At 40.5% G+C, this 14,931-nt stretch overlaps 1 protein-coding gene across 1 annotated transcript in view; it reads left to right on the top strand.

The window, feature by feature from the left end:
• Window positions 1-1,532: 1,532 nt before the first annotated feature.
• LOC105936291 (PH and SEC7 domain-containing protein 1) overlaps window positions 1,533-14,931 on the top strand; it is a gene marked incomplete in the record, with an annotated part of 94,911 nt that continues 81,512 nt past the window's right edge. The window contains 1 exon segment of the mRNA XM_036142194.1: window positions 1,533-1,881.

Below are 14,931 nucleotides of genomic sequence, written 5' to 3'. Positions count from 1 at the left end.
AAAGTGTCAGGTGTGTTGTGAGACAGGAGTAGCAAACAAAAAAGAAAAGATGGTGGGGAGACCAGTGATGATGTATAGTTTAAAGACAGCGGGACCGAGGAAGAGACAGGAGGCAGAAATGGAGATGTTGAGCTTCTGTTTGGGAGTGACAAGGATGGATAGGTTGATGAGTGCATCAGAGGGAGAGCTCTGGTTAGATGTATTGGACATAGACCCAGAGAGGCCAGACTGAGATGGCTTGGACATGTCCAGAGGAAGGATGGTGAGAACATCAGGGGAGCTCCAGCCTCCATGAGCTTTCCAAGAGGAAGACAGAAAAGGAGAAGGTGCACTCTGCTTAGTAATTGGGTCATTCAGTTGCCAATGGGTTGTATTTGGGGGATATCAGAGTACAGAGGGATGAGTACAAATTCAAACAACACTTCTCAGATTATTGTTAACATATACAATATTAGACACTATCTATCTATCTATCTATCTATCTATCTATCTATCTATCTATCTATCTATCTATCTATCTATCTATCTATCTATCTATCTATCTATCTATCTATCTATCTATCTATCTATCTATCTATCTATCTATCTATCTATATGTATATATATCTATATCTATATCTATATATATCTATATCTATCTATCTATATATATATATATATATATATATATATATATATATATATATATATATATATATATATATATATATATATATATATATATATATATATATATATATAGGGTAGCGCTGTTGCCTTGCAGCAAGAAGGTCCTGGGTGTCAAGTCCTACCCTTGCCCTGGGTCTTTCTGCATGGAGTTTGCATGTTCTCCCTGTACATGCGTGGTTTCTCTCTGGGTACTCCGGCTTCCTCCCACAGTCCAAAAACATGACGGTTAGGTTAATTGGCCTCTCTAAATTCTCCCTAGATGTAAGTGTGTGTGGGTGAATAGTTGTTTGTCCTGTTTGTCCCTGTGTTGCCCTGTGACAGACTGGTGACCTGTCCAGGGTGTAGCCCGCCTCTCGCCCAATGAACGCTGGAGATAGGCACTAGCACCCCTCACGACCCCACAAGGGATAGACGTGTTAGAAAATTAATGTGGTTTATATATATATATATATATATATATATATATATATATATATATATATATATATATATATATATATATATATATATATATATATATATATATATATATTAAGTTTGTGGTTGTCAGGTGACAAAATGTCAAAATAATAATAATAATAAAAAAAAAATAGCTAGAGGTATTGACTAACTTGTCAACCTGATCTGCCAGTGGGATTTTAGTGGAGGTGAGCCCCCAAATCAAATTCTGCTCTGGGCCTCAGAAAACCTTGGACCGGTTCTGCCCATTGTGAAGATTGGTAAATTAATTTAGCTAACATACAGCAAATATAACAAACATGTCTGGCGCAACAGTGTCCCAACAGATGGATCTTGCTATTTGTTTCAGCTCCTATGAGGGAGGCAGGAACTGGGCATGCCCAACCTGATGGAGAGGAGGAACAGGAGGAGGAGGAGGAGGAGGAGGAGGCAGCGATCAGAGCAGGAGGAGTGCTGCTGGTGGAGTTTCCTGACAGTAAAATGCTGCCGGTGAGCTGTATGCTGCTGTGTCTGCTTCACTGCATCAAGTCTGTTTACATTTTGCCAGGAAGCGGGCCGAACCTCTCTCCCTGCAACACGCACCCCGGGCGCGCGGCCTGACACGCGCACACCCTGACCGGAGCGCGTAGATTTGGACCGCAGTGGTTCCGACAGCGTGCAGCCTGCAGCAGAGCGCGATGCAACAGCATCTCATCATCCGTGGCGCCGGGTAGCGGCGGCCGATGCTCCGGAGACACGCAGCGGCGGGAGCTGGTGAGTGGCTGCCTCAGCCTGCCTGCGGCTCCGGCAGTGGGGTTTTATTACAATATATATTTTTTAGATATTGGATGGTGGTGCCGCGCTGCATCACCGAAACACCGAACCGGACCCGCAGGGCACAGAACTAGCCTGGGGGAAAAAAGGTCACACACACCGCGCAAACAGCCGCGTCAGTGACGCATCTGTGCAGAGCTCCACTCAAGTTTTTGTCCTTGGCAGGCAAAGTTGGCGCTGCGCGGAATGTCTTATCTAAGGTGAAAGCGGACGTGAGGAGATTGTAGATAACGCAGGGGGACGCATATCGATGTACATTAGGCACAATTGTCACAACATTAAGTTTTGTGATTATTATTATTATTATTATTATTATTATTATTATTATTATTATTATTATTATTATTATTATTATTATTATTATTATTATTATTATTATTATTATTCATGATTCATAAGAATATTTTCTATAAAAGGAAACGCTAACTGTGCTGCAGTGCAACAATTTAATTGTCTGATTTCCGGCGCCATTCGTAGAACAAAACAGCATCAACTCAGTATATTTAAACAAATAGAGCGATGGGTTTAAGGCAGTAGCAGCAGGTTGTCTGTCTGGACTGAAAATACAGGTGAACGTGAATCAGTTGGAATGTCATAGAAAATTTGCATGTATTGCAGTTCTCCCATCCAAAAAGTTAACCTGGTAGGCCATATAGATTTCTACATTCAGCACACAGAGTGATATGTAATGATTTGGCTTACAACTATTGAGAAAAATAATACAGAAATGTTATGTTCTTGCCACAATGTTGCAATCATGGCGGAAATGGCTGACTTGACATCTGCCCAGCAGACAGTCATTCACAAAATCCACAAGGAAGCTAAGCCACAAAATGTATTTACTAAATACGCTTGCTGTTCAGAGTCCTGTATCCATGTATATGAATGGAAAAGTGAGTGGAGGGAAAAAGTTGGAAATGATAGGCGCACTAGCAAGATGGAAAATTACAGTGTGAGAGGATTGTAAAGCAAAGCTCATTAAATACTTTGAGGGAAATTCATAGGTTGTGGACTACAGCTATAGAGACAGAGCTTCAAGAGCAGCCACACTCAGATATGTCCAGGACATGGGCTACAGCAACCATATTCCTGAGGAATATCCATTCCTGGATCACAGACAACATCAGAGGTGTTTTACCTGGCCAGAGGAAAAACTGGACTGGGATGTTGCCCGTTAGTCCAAAATACTGGATATCATTACATTTTGGATTTTATTTCTAAATGAAGGTTGAGAGGAAGAGTCTGTTGTTATACACAGTTGGTATACAGTTTCCAGTTTTAGATTCCCCAGGGAGAAGCGTCTCTGTTGTGTTCTTTTCACCAGGCTGAATGTTTTAAAAGTAAGGTGACACAGGGCACATAGTGATCTGAGGATGCTAGAGACCATTGTCGACCCTCTTCATAGTTGATCTCACATGATGCTGCTGGAGGCTGCTCCTCGCAGTAAAGGGGCTTTAGGTTTTGGTTGCTGTATTCGCTGAAATGATCAAAAATCTTGAATGTTGTTGTTTTCCTCTTTGGTCATATGAGGATGAATGTTCATGTGATTTTAAATATCTAATGGTTTAAAACTGCCCCTAAATCAACTACCATATGTAGAAATTACTGGCAAACCAGACAGCATTTAGATATAGCTACAGTTGGATTTTGATGCTCAGATGTTGCTGTTTACTCATGAGAAATAAGTTTGTAGAGACAGATTACACAGGTTCATCCTTGGTTGAAGACATTTCCCCTGAAATGTTTGTGATGTATGTTATGTTAAGGCGGTTGTACTGAAACATTAATTTCCCTCTGGGGTTATTAAAGTATATCTGATTCTGAAATGTCCCCCACATATTGGAACCCAAACTTCTGATCTGTGCCTTGGTGGGCAGCTGGAAGTAGTTTGTCTTCTTCATTTGTTGCAGGTTTATGACTCCCCCAACCTGAACTCAGGCTGAAAAAGGGATTGAAGTAAAACTCAGAAACGCACAACCAGCCTCTCCATCACTTCTATGGGTCACAGCGTCTCTCTGAGGAAGCTGTAACTGCTGCTGCTTGTTACGCTGCAGATGAATAATCTTATGCCACAATTTATTTTATTTCTGTTGCAGGGTCACATTTATTGAGCAAATACTGCTAATTGGGGTGGGGGGGGGGACTTTCATTCACTCAATAGAGAGACTAGAACCAGTTCTCAGTGCATTTCATTTGCTGTGGTGTAAAAATAAGTACAAAAAATAAAAATATTTAGTTTCATTGACTGGCCTGCGAATTCTTACGAGAAGTTGGAGATTGTTTTTTTAAAACAAATTTCATTCATGGATCAGTATTTTTAGCAGAAGAATCAGTTTTAACAAAAATATCTGAGATGTTATTTCTGAAAAATCCTTGTCATTATGCGCTTGTTTTCGCAAATGTCTCCATCCAAAAACACAGAAAGTGACCAAAACGATCCCTCCCAGGTTCTAGGATGATTTAACTTCAAACTCCCGTGCACAAAGTAGCATAGAAGCTTTTAATTTTTTTTAATGTTATTTAAGGTTACCTATTTATTGACCAAAGAAGAAGCCAAAACGTAAAATCCCACCTCATTATTCCACAATGAGTCTCTCACATTATTGCGGATTAATTTTGTCCCACTCTTTTCTATTGCTTCTCTGCTTGCCAGACCCAGTTTGGGACAAACTTGTGCTTTCAGACAGATGACCCTGCAGTTGACACTAGACTACTTTTGTATGCAGAGGAGTTCATGGTCGACTCGGTAAATGCAAGGTGCCGAGGTCCTCTGGCTGCAAAACCAGCCCAAATCATCACCCCTCCATCTTTACAGTTGGTAATAAGGTGTTTTTTGCTCATATGCTGTAGTTGGTTAACTACAAAAATTATGTTATGGATTATGGCAATATGATTCAACTTTTACCTTATCTGTTTGAATTCCTGTTATGAACTTTAGCATCAAACATGCTCACAGAGGCCTGCAGAGTGTAAGAGGTTTCTTTTCAAAGTTTTGTAGTTCTCTGAGCGTTTGCATGGTAAGACCTTGGGGAGCATTTGCTGGGAGGTCCACTGAGAAGATTGTCCACAGTCCTGAATATTTTTCATTTATGAATAACTTTTCTCTCTGCAGAATAATGAGCTTCATCATGTTTGAAAATGACCTAATTATTCTTTGCTTAGTTGTGTGCAGCTTCAGCTGCTTTATATGAGGTCCTTGCTGATATCTTTACCCGCTGCTGTATGATGCCAGAGATGCCAAATGACTCTATTGTCCTATGTGAAGTGATTGTTTCCTTACCTGTGTTGTTAACGTCCAGTAATTTAAAAACATCGAAGCTCCACTCATCTTGCGCTGTAATGTTTCTTTCATTCACCTGATCACACCTTCAGTCCCCAGAAGTGTACATACATTATTAAGCCTTGGTTGCCATCCATGACTACATGCCTACCCTTGCACACAAAGAACATCACGCCTCAGGAGCTGCAGATTTTGGAGATGCTCTGACCTGATCTAGTTATCACAAATTGGCAAAAGAAAAACATGCAAAAAGACGTCAAGTAAATAGGAGAAAACTAGTTCACTGAATAATATTATTATTCCCAATATTATTCATTTTAATAATGATGTTAGTGCATTTCGTTGGGATTAAATGGGATTATTATAAAAAAGCAGAATTCACCCAGACACAGAGATGTTTTGATGACCTGATTTGAAGCTGCAGTAGCAACACAGTTAGCTCTAACAATATTTGGGCTTCCATTAGTCTTTATTGATCGATTGAGATGCTAAGCCATCCTTCTCTGCAGAGATACAGCATTAGTGACCAGAGAAGTCTTGAATTGCAGTTTTTCTCTCCTTCCCACGTATGTTTTCATTTCTCCCCACACTCTCCCACTCTTTACTTCCTCCCACCAGTCCATGATTTATTTTTTTATCATCCTGTCTCAACTTTTAGTTGCTTTTTTTTTTTCTCTGCCAGCTGTAAAGTAGCCAGTTAGGAGCTGTGTGGTGTATTTTTTGCTCGGGAGCCTTTATTTAGAGGTGTGATGCTGGGAGTAATCATAAGGTGAAAGTTCTGGCAGTGGACAGGGACCCTTTAGCGTTTAAATAGGATACAGCCCGAGGGACGATGATGAGCATTACCATTTGACAATCCTGCTGTGTTTCCCTGTAATGACTGGGCATCCGCCACGAGCTTCTCCAATCTGTGAGGTTCTCTGTGTTCTGGCTGCGGTGCAGATGGAGCGCTTTGCAGCAGCCTGGATCATGTGTGATTAATGAAACACAAATCTGTTGTAGAGGCGCTTTTCTCCTCGTTACGTGTTGAGAACGCCTTCTCGTTTTGTCACTTTGGTCTCTCAGTAACAGTCTGCTGTCGGTGTGGGGATCATTTTTGGCTGCTCGGTAACATTTCAGTGCCAGGAATTGATTTTTTTTTTTCTCATGCTCGATATCCCACAGCATCCTGCTAAGGTGTCCAACAGCAAGTGATTTCATACTTTATCTGATGCTGGGTAGCAGAGTTACATAAGTTAGCTCTAAATAATTTGACTGCCTGAATATGAAGTATTTTTAACCAACGCTTTGAAAATGTGACAGAGGGAGCACAATTATTGATCTGCAAATAAGATAATGATAGGATGACAAACACGTAGAGAGTACATAGGTGAAGGGCTGGTATGAGATTTGCACAGCATCAATCAAACTTTATTTGGAGAGCATTTTTCGTACAGATAAGTGTAACAAAGGTTAGAAATACAGAAGATAGAAATACAGAAGTATTAATCACAAAAAGTAAAAGAACAATCAAAACAACAAAGCAACTATTAAAGAGAACGAAGAATTGAGGAATTGTAATCCTGTGGTGAGGATACTCGATAATTGTCTTAAAACCGATAAAGAAGCTAATATTCTAAAAACCTAGTGCATAAAAAGTTAGCATAGACATGGAAAAATAAGAATATTTCACTTAGACATCTAAAATGATTTCATATACAATACAAATACTACAATTATACAATCTGTTAGATTAATAGGTAATAAAATAAAATAAAACATAAATACAAACAAGAAATAACTGAATAATTATTGAGCTTCTTTCATTTAAAAGGGATCTCAGTGCAAATTTGACTTATAAAAAACAATCAAAACAGCTTAAAATCAATTCCTAATTCATCTGTATCTAATGCAGAGACTTTAAAATAGTGGGGTATAAGATGACTTTGTGGTCCAGTGTTTTTGTTTCAAAATTTTTAAGTATCTGCAAGTTATGGTTCTTTCGTGAAGACTAGAAAACAAAGCAATACAACAATCAGCTTTACATATTATAAAATGATGAACTAAAGCCTTTCCATTGGACTTAGAGAGATACTGTCAAGCGCTTGCAGTATTCTTCAGGTCGCCAAAAGCATTCTTTGAAAAATTTCAAACTTGATGAAAGTAGCTTAAGTTTTAATCAAGTCTAGTGCTGAGTTTGTAGACCTGATCTCAAATGTGTGCTATGAGTTTCTCTTTCTGACACTTTAGTTTCGTCCTGATGGAGACATGCATGTCTATATGCAACCCTATAACCCTAACCATGCAACTAACGTTTAACATATGGACCAAACAGTGTCTTCAGATTTTGGTGGTCTTGCCTGGCTTATTTGATGGACAGTAGTTTTTTTATTCTACGTGCATCTTCGGACTGTGTGGAGCCTCTCGGCAGCCCAAGCTCCTGAGACAGGAGCTGTCACAAGAGACTGATATGCAAACCACAAGCTTGCATATCAGTCTGCATATTAGCCCTTACAGCAAGACTTGCTGTAAGGGCTAAACTAAGAGCTCATAATGTTTAAATCATATATTCCAGCTTTACAGCTGAAGTGAGCAGTTGAAGAAAGTGTTGAAATCAAGAACCACGTGTCACCGTGGTAACACTGACAGTACGCAATGGACTTTAATTGGTTAATTAGTCAGCTAGGGTAGCCAGTCTGCAATCGGCTGCTTTCTATAGTAGGAGTGACGGTTTCCACAACATGACTGCCCAATGTTTGTCTTAATAGGAAGAGCATGATTGTGTCTTTTGAAAGATTTCCAAACTGCCAAAATTTAACCTTTTTTTGGCATCAAATGTTCAGTTGCCTTCTTTCAGCCAACTGACCAGCAGTGTGCAGCAACATGCAGAAGAGGGGAGAACCGGATCTTCTTTATGCTTCACACGGCTCAAATAAGATTTTAACCTGCTGTACGTTTTTACACTGAGATTAAATAACACACAAGTCATCTCAATTTAAAAATGAATGTTCTTCTAAGGGCAACTGGTTCCTATGGCTTGCATGCCACAAGTTCAAGATTTTTGTTTTCAAACAGATCTTGAATGATTTTCTTTGCACTTCACAGTTTAGCTCTACTTTGTGTTGGCGGTCAGATTAAAACTTAGTAAAAAAAGACTAAAGGTTAGTGGCTAAGTAATGTTACAAAGATAAATACCTATGTTGCACTGTAAGGAATTTACACTTTAAAACTAAAATATGTGAACAGAGTGCAAATATAAGAAAGAGTACATTTTAAAATGTTTAGGTTTTTCACTTTTAATTCATGGAAATGAAGAACATCAAGCCTCAGCCCTTCACTCGTCACACCACAGAGTTTATTTTTAAAACCTCATCAATCAAAGAGCTCCAGTGTTCATCTCTCTTGGACTCTCTAGTTCACCCGCAGATATCGGCACTAGCTGATGGAATCAATCAACCTAATCTGCAAATTCAATTGTTCTTAACCTTATTTGTCAGAAATAGAACAGCAGAGTTGTTGCCCTCTTGCAGGCTGATGAAAGCATTGCAGCTTCATGAAACTCTCATCTGCATCTGCGGTAAGAGTGCTGACGCCGCTAAAGGTAAAGGCTGGCTTGCAAGGACTTGGTGCAGTCTGCAGAGACGGGCTGCTCCTGATAACCTGGTTCATTTCGTGCTTCTAGAAAGATGTGTGATCATGGTTTCTGAGTAACAGACAGCTGAACCTGAAGAGGGGGAACCCCTCATGTTTAAGATACATATTTAAATACAATGTATGAAAAACAAAGCCATTTTTCTCCCCGTCTGACATTAACTCAGACTACTCCTTTCAGGTTGTCAATCAGTTAGGATTATTGAAATAATTTCTATTTGCTAAGTGCTTGAAGACGAGTAGCAGAATGTATTGCCTTTGTTAAATTTGAAAGGTTACACTAAGGTTACTATGCCTTTAAACAGAAATGTTGGATGAGGATCTAATGGCTTTATAAGCTTCTGATTCACAAATTCAACGTTTTATTTCGATATAGGCACACCTGTGAATGTATTTTAAGGGAAAACCTTTGACATCGTGTGTCCTGATGTGCTCTCATGGCAAGCCATGTGGAAAAATCAGACTGAGTTGTAAGCAAAGAAATTTGAGACTTTTAGAGGCACCAAGGAATTACCTCCCTCAGCAGGATGCCGTTGTAATGAAGCCAAGTCACACCAGTGACTTATGTTTCTCTTTGCCTTTGGACCCTCGAGGAGAGAGTCCACGCAGGGGAGACCAGACACCGATGCGGGCTGCATGGGACTCAGAGACTCAAGCATCGGCAGGGTTGACCAAACTGAGTAAAGTCTGCTTTCTGCAAAACTAACATCATAAACAAGTCAGTGGTGGTCTGTCCAAGCTGTGCAGGAGAAAGCTGACCTAGAAGCCGAACCACTATCCTGCAGTAATCAGAATCAGAATCAAATTAATTGCCAAGTAGGTTTGCACTTACAAGGAATTTGACTTGGTGTTGATGGTGCAGGCAAAATAGATATATATAAAGAATCTATAGCTATATACACAGTAGACTGTGCATTAATGTAACACAGAAGGTCTGGAGATGCTACGTTGGTGGAGCTTGTAGGTCCTGAACGGGGGAGAGACAGTGTCCAGTGTCACAGACGGCTCTGGGCCTTGTTGATAAGGCTGGTAGCGGATGTAAAGAAACTGTTCTTGAGGCGTGAGGTTCTGGTCCTGATGGAGCGCAGCCTCCTGCCAGAGGGAAGTGACTGAAATAGTCTGTGACCGGGGTACAAGGGATCAGCCACAATCTTCCCTGCATGCTTCAGGGTCCTGGAGGCGTACAGGTCCTGGAGAGATGGAAGATTGCAGCCAATCACCTTCTCTGCAGACCGGATTACACGCTGCAGTCTGCTCTTGTCCTTAGCGGTGGCACCAGCGTACCAGATGGTGATGGAGGAGGTGAGGATGGACTCAATGATGGAGGAGTAGAACTGCACCATCATTGTCCTTGGCAGGTTGAATTTCTTCAGCTGCCGCAGGAAGTACATCCTCTGCTGGGCTTTCTTGGTGAGGGAGTTGATGTTCAGCTTCCACTTTAGGTCCTGGGAGATGATAGTTCCCAGGAAGCGGAAAGACTCCACAGTGTCAATGGTCACAGAGGGTGATGGGGGTAGCTGGGGGTGCGTTCTTCCTGAAGTCCACAACCATCTCCACTGTTGAGCTCCAGGTTGTTCAGGTCACCAGATGGTCAGCCTCCCACCTGTAGGCGGACTCGTCACCATCAGAGATGAGTCCGATGAGAGTGGTGTCGTCCGCACAGTGGAGGAGCACACAGACCCAATGTTGTGACCGCCCCTTCACAGGCCTGAGACCCACATGAAGAACCCCGGAGCCGCCTCCTCACAGCCAGGTTTTGAGCTAGCTGCCCGCTCGCTGCTGAGATAATCAGCTTTATCTTGGAGTAATTCACTGGTAACGGGACGCCTGTTGCCACAACCAGAGACAACAGGAGAGGTTCGGTAGAGAAATAAACAGGAAAAGTTTAGAATGATTTACTTAATGTGCTTTCACTGTGTTTTTTTTTTTAAAACACATGGAGTTAACAAGCATCGCTCCCGTTAGCATTTTGAAAGCAAGTGTTGCTGATGTAGTATGTGTGTGTATTTACGGTTACAAACGTTATTTCTTTAAGGGTTTTATCCACCAATGGGATATTAATGTTTGTGTTGTCCACTCTGTTCATTACGACCAAACAGATCGGAAAAGTATTTTAAATTAGTGCAGAATTTCCGCTAGCATAACCACTATTAGCTTCCTGGGTAACATTCATGGAACCCCCTACTAAACTACGGTCGTTTAAACATAATACTTTTTTTCGTTTCATGCCGACATCGTTCGATAGTGAAATGAGCATAACTACCACATTAATATTGAACATTAAATGATCGATTTAATGGTGTTTTGTATAACTTTAGGATTAACCCATCAAGCGATCGATCGATACAGCGCCCCTAGCTTTCTGGGGGAATAATTGCATTAACAAAATCAAACGTCATAAAGTTACAGATTTTACCGAGCAAATTTTCTTTAAAATGTTATTTCATCAAATTAGGTTTTGTTTAACTCAGGATATGCATTGTGAATAGGTTGAAACACATACCAAATGTTCTTCTAAATTAGTTAAGCTAATTTAACCTCATCCCACATTCTTTAAGATCTTTGAGACCTTAACTTAGTTCTGCCGTGAACCAGGATTCACTGAATCATTCTGATGATGGTTTTTCAACCATTGTATTTGTCTTTTTGTTTCTTTTGTGTGTACACAGTTCCTTAGCTTATTTTTATCTTAATTTTGCTAGGTAGTTTTAGCTAAGTTTCACTAGCTTAGCAGAGAGGATTTGTTGATTGAAATATAGTCTTAATTCAGACAATGATATTCTATAGTGGTGTTCTCTGGATGTTAATTTTTATTTCTGTTAATAAATTCTTGAACTTGAAGAGATTGTCACTCATTTTATTCCACATGTGTGTAGAGTTTGGCGTTAAAAGAACACCAGTGCTCGAATCATTTCTTTCAACTATTGTTCTGATATCAGCTGTTTGGGCTGATATTCGCCGTACAATACCTAACAGACAGAGAGTTACTTATTAAACATTAAATAACTTAGAACAGTGCCTAATAATAGCACAATGGGAAATATAAAGAAGTAAGCCATGATATCAGATGCATTAAATCCGCCTTGGTGGTTCCCACTGGAGTCACACTCAAAAAGATCAGACAAGAATCAGATTCAGGACCACAAATGGAAATTGCTCAAATGTCACTTGAAAAGATTAAATTTGGGTCAGATCTGAGCCACTGGTTCTAAAATGTCTGACCTACTCACTTGATCTGGAAAAAATCTGATTTGGGCCACATTTGCCTGCAGCGGGAATGTTGCCAAATTATCTAGTTTCAGCAGTGTTATACCTAGTCCACACGAAGATGGACATCTGGGAAAACACATTTTTAAGCGGTAAGGCCTTTTATTCACATAAAAACAAATGATTCTGAAAAATCCGGCCAAAGTGGAGATTTCTAAAAGCTGCAATGAAATCAACGGCATCTCCGGTTGTTTACTTCCAACAGATGTCACCCCAGGCAACCACACAGCATTTCCTGTCTTCACCTCGGCATCGAGACTTTAAAATAAAAGCATACATGGAACATTATAAACACTACAGTTGGTTCAGATACTTTTAGCTTGTTTGTCTTTACAAGCCCAGCTGCTCTAATATGTTCAACAACGCCTTTATTGTGAAAGATTCTGTTTGGCTTACATAGCTTTTAGCTTAGTGGTACACTGCTCCCTATGCGGCTGGCATGTTTAAGACAACACTCAGTGGTGAATTTGTATGGGTTGGTGTGGATGAAAACATTTCTAAAAACGACCCTGGGTGTATGATATTTTTTCTAAATTATGTGGGGGAGATATTCACTTTCATAAAGATCCCGACTACGTGTGTACAAGGCCTTAGTTTTCTTTGTTACTGGAAACTAGATTAGGATGTTTCAGAGCTTTGGTCCACCATGAGGGTAAAACGTGTATTGCGTTACTGCTTGAAATCCACGGGCTAACAGCTTGTGCAAGCCGTTTCACAGGTCAATGAAAGCCGGTCTACGCGCGGTAATTAACCCCTGGTTGGAGAAATAAATCCGATTTTGTAATGAGGGATAATTCAAGACTTGTCAAGTGTTAACATTTGATCAAAGAATTAAAAAAGAAAAGCAACACAAGTAAAACTGTACATCTGGATGAAAAATCCCGTTTGCACTGATGCATTTTCCCAGGTTGTCATTTATCACTGAATTGTTTTAATTAAAGATTTCACACATGCAGATCAGACCACATGTCTCGCTTCCATCCTCTCACATGTGCTATTTTATTTTCTATCTTTTTTTTTTTCTTCTCCACTGCACCCTGTGTGGAGAATGGTGTCCAAACGGAGCTGCTTCTTGGCGGCTTTAAACACTTTTCGTCCTTGCTGCCTTGCATACTCCCCCCCCTGTGTTGAAGACTCCACACTGACTCAGCATGTATGTAGAAGGGTGGGGTTGGCTGAATAGGAGTGTGCTAATAGGCTGAGCGGCTAGAGGAACTGTGGTTGACTAGAGGGAGGTTGTGTGTACGGGGAGGGCTTCTGGATTCGCTGGTCAGACAGGTCTGCACCTACTGCTCCGTTTGGAAGGAGATGAAGATGGGAGGAAAGGAAGAAGGGACGACAGAATGGATGAGGCTAAATAAACCACGTGGGAGGTGTAAATCTCGTATGGAGCGGCTGTGAGAGGAGGTGAGTGTGAGACTGAGATGGGACCTATAGGAGGAAAGGAGGGAGGTGGATGAGATTTGTCTGTAGTAGAAATGTACCGGAGAGTGTTTCTGGTATCTGCTGACAGCGCAGAGTGAGTGAACAACAACCTGAGACAGCTGACAGACAGCTTTGCACTATCAGACACATGATCCAGATGTTTCTGTCATATTATAACACGCACAGCTGAGTCTTGCAGAGGGGGGGGGGGAAAAGGGAGCTCTCAGTAGTTTGTGTATTTGTGTGGGTGGGTGTGATTTTTTTTTTTTTTTTCAGAAGCACAGTTGACATCATTACATGTGTGAGAAAGCGTGAGAAAAAAGACAACATATTTCTATATAAGCGCTTTTAGTGGGCTTGTCTGTGCAAGTGATGCGTTGCTCATGCTGGGCAGCCCACCTCACCCCACATAACACGCCAACTCAATCAACAACACATCCACATCCTGACTTGAAAGTGTCTTTTACTAAGCATAGCTGGCCATTTAATGACCTCTGGGCCACATTCACCCTTTTTACCATTCCAACACATTTAATAGGCTTTTTTTATGGTCACTTTTACATAAACTCCAGGTTTATGGTGAATACGACTTATTGTGGTCCTATGGACGGATCCTCCAGTATCTGTTGTGGAGCTCTAAAGCTCCTTCAGGGTCACCTTTCGTCTGTGTGTTGTCTTTCTGATTGATGCTCTCCTTACCCCTGAGTTTTGGTGGGTGTTCCTCTCTTGGCATGTTTGTTATGGTCCCATGTACTTTCCATTTGAACATGATCTCATGGAGCTCCAGGGAAACATCAAAGGTTAGGATATTTTTCATAACCCCACCCTGACTTGTTCTTCTCAGCAATTTTGTCCCTGACTTGTTTTGTTTTTTATTTGAGCTCCTTGATCTTCATGGTGTGATGCTTCTGGGGCCTTTCAGAGAAGGCAGGTTCATACTAACAGGTCACATGACACTTAGACTGCACACAGGTTAACTTTGCTTCACTAATTATGAGACTTTTAACGATAATTGATTGGTATCTTTTTAGTGGCTTCATAGCAACTGGGGTGGATACATACAGTATGTCATGTCAATTTTCAGTTTTATATATTTTTTATTGTATATAGTTTTGTCATTTTGCTTCACCAACTTGCACTATTTTGTGCAGATATATCACATTTAATTACAGGTTTGAATGTAACAAATTAGGTAAAAAGCCTATTTAGTGAATTTAGTTTGTCTCATCTGGTTCGGCATCCTTACATGTATTGCTGAGCAAATATTGATTTAAGTTTAGTAATATCAACTCTTAACAAGTTAACATATGTGTGGGCATGTGATTATTAAAAAAGACAAAAAAGAAGAAACCAAACTGAAAACCAGTTAATTCATAAGTACAGCTCAT

The sequence above is a fragment of the Fundulus heteroclitus genome, chromosome 10, assembly GCF_011125445.2.
Source record: "Fundulus heteroclitus isolate FHET01 chromosome 10, MU-UCD_Fhet_4.1, whole genome shotgun sequence".
Taxonomy (NCBI): Eukaryota; Metazoa; Chordata; class Actinopteri; order Cyprinodontiformes; family Fundulidae; genus Fundulus; species Fundulus heteroclitus.
The sequence above is the reverse complement of the archived record's forward strand: the minus strand, read 5'-3'. Positions and strand labels throughout refer to the sequence as shown.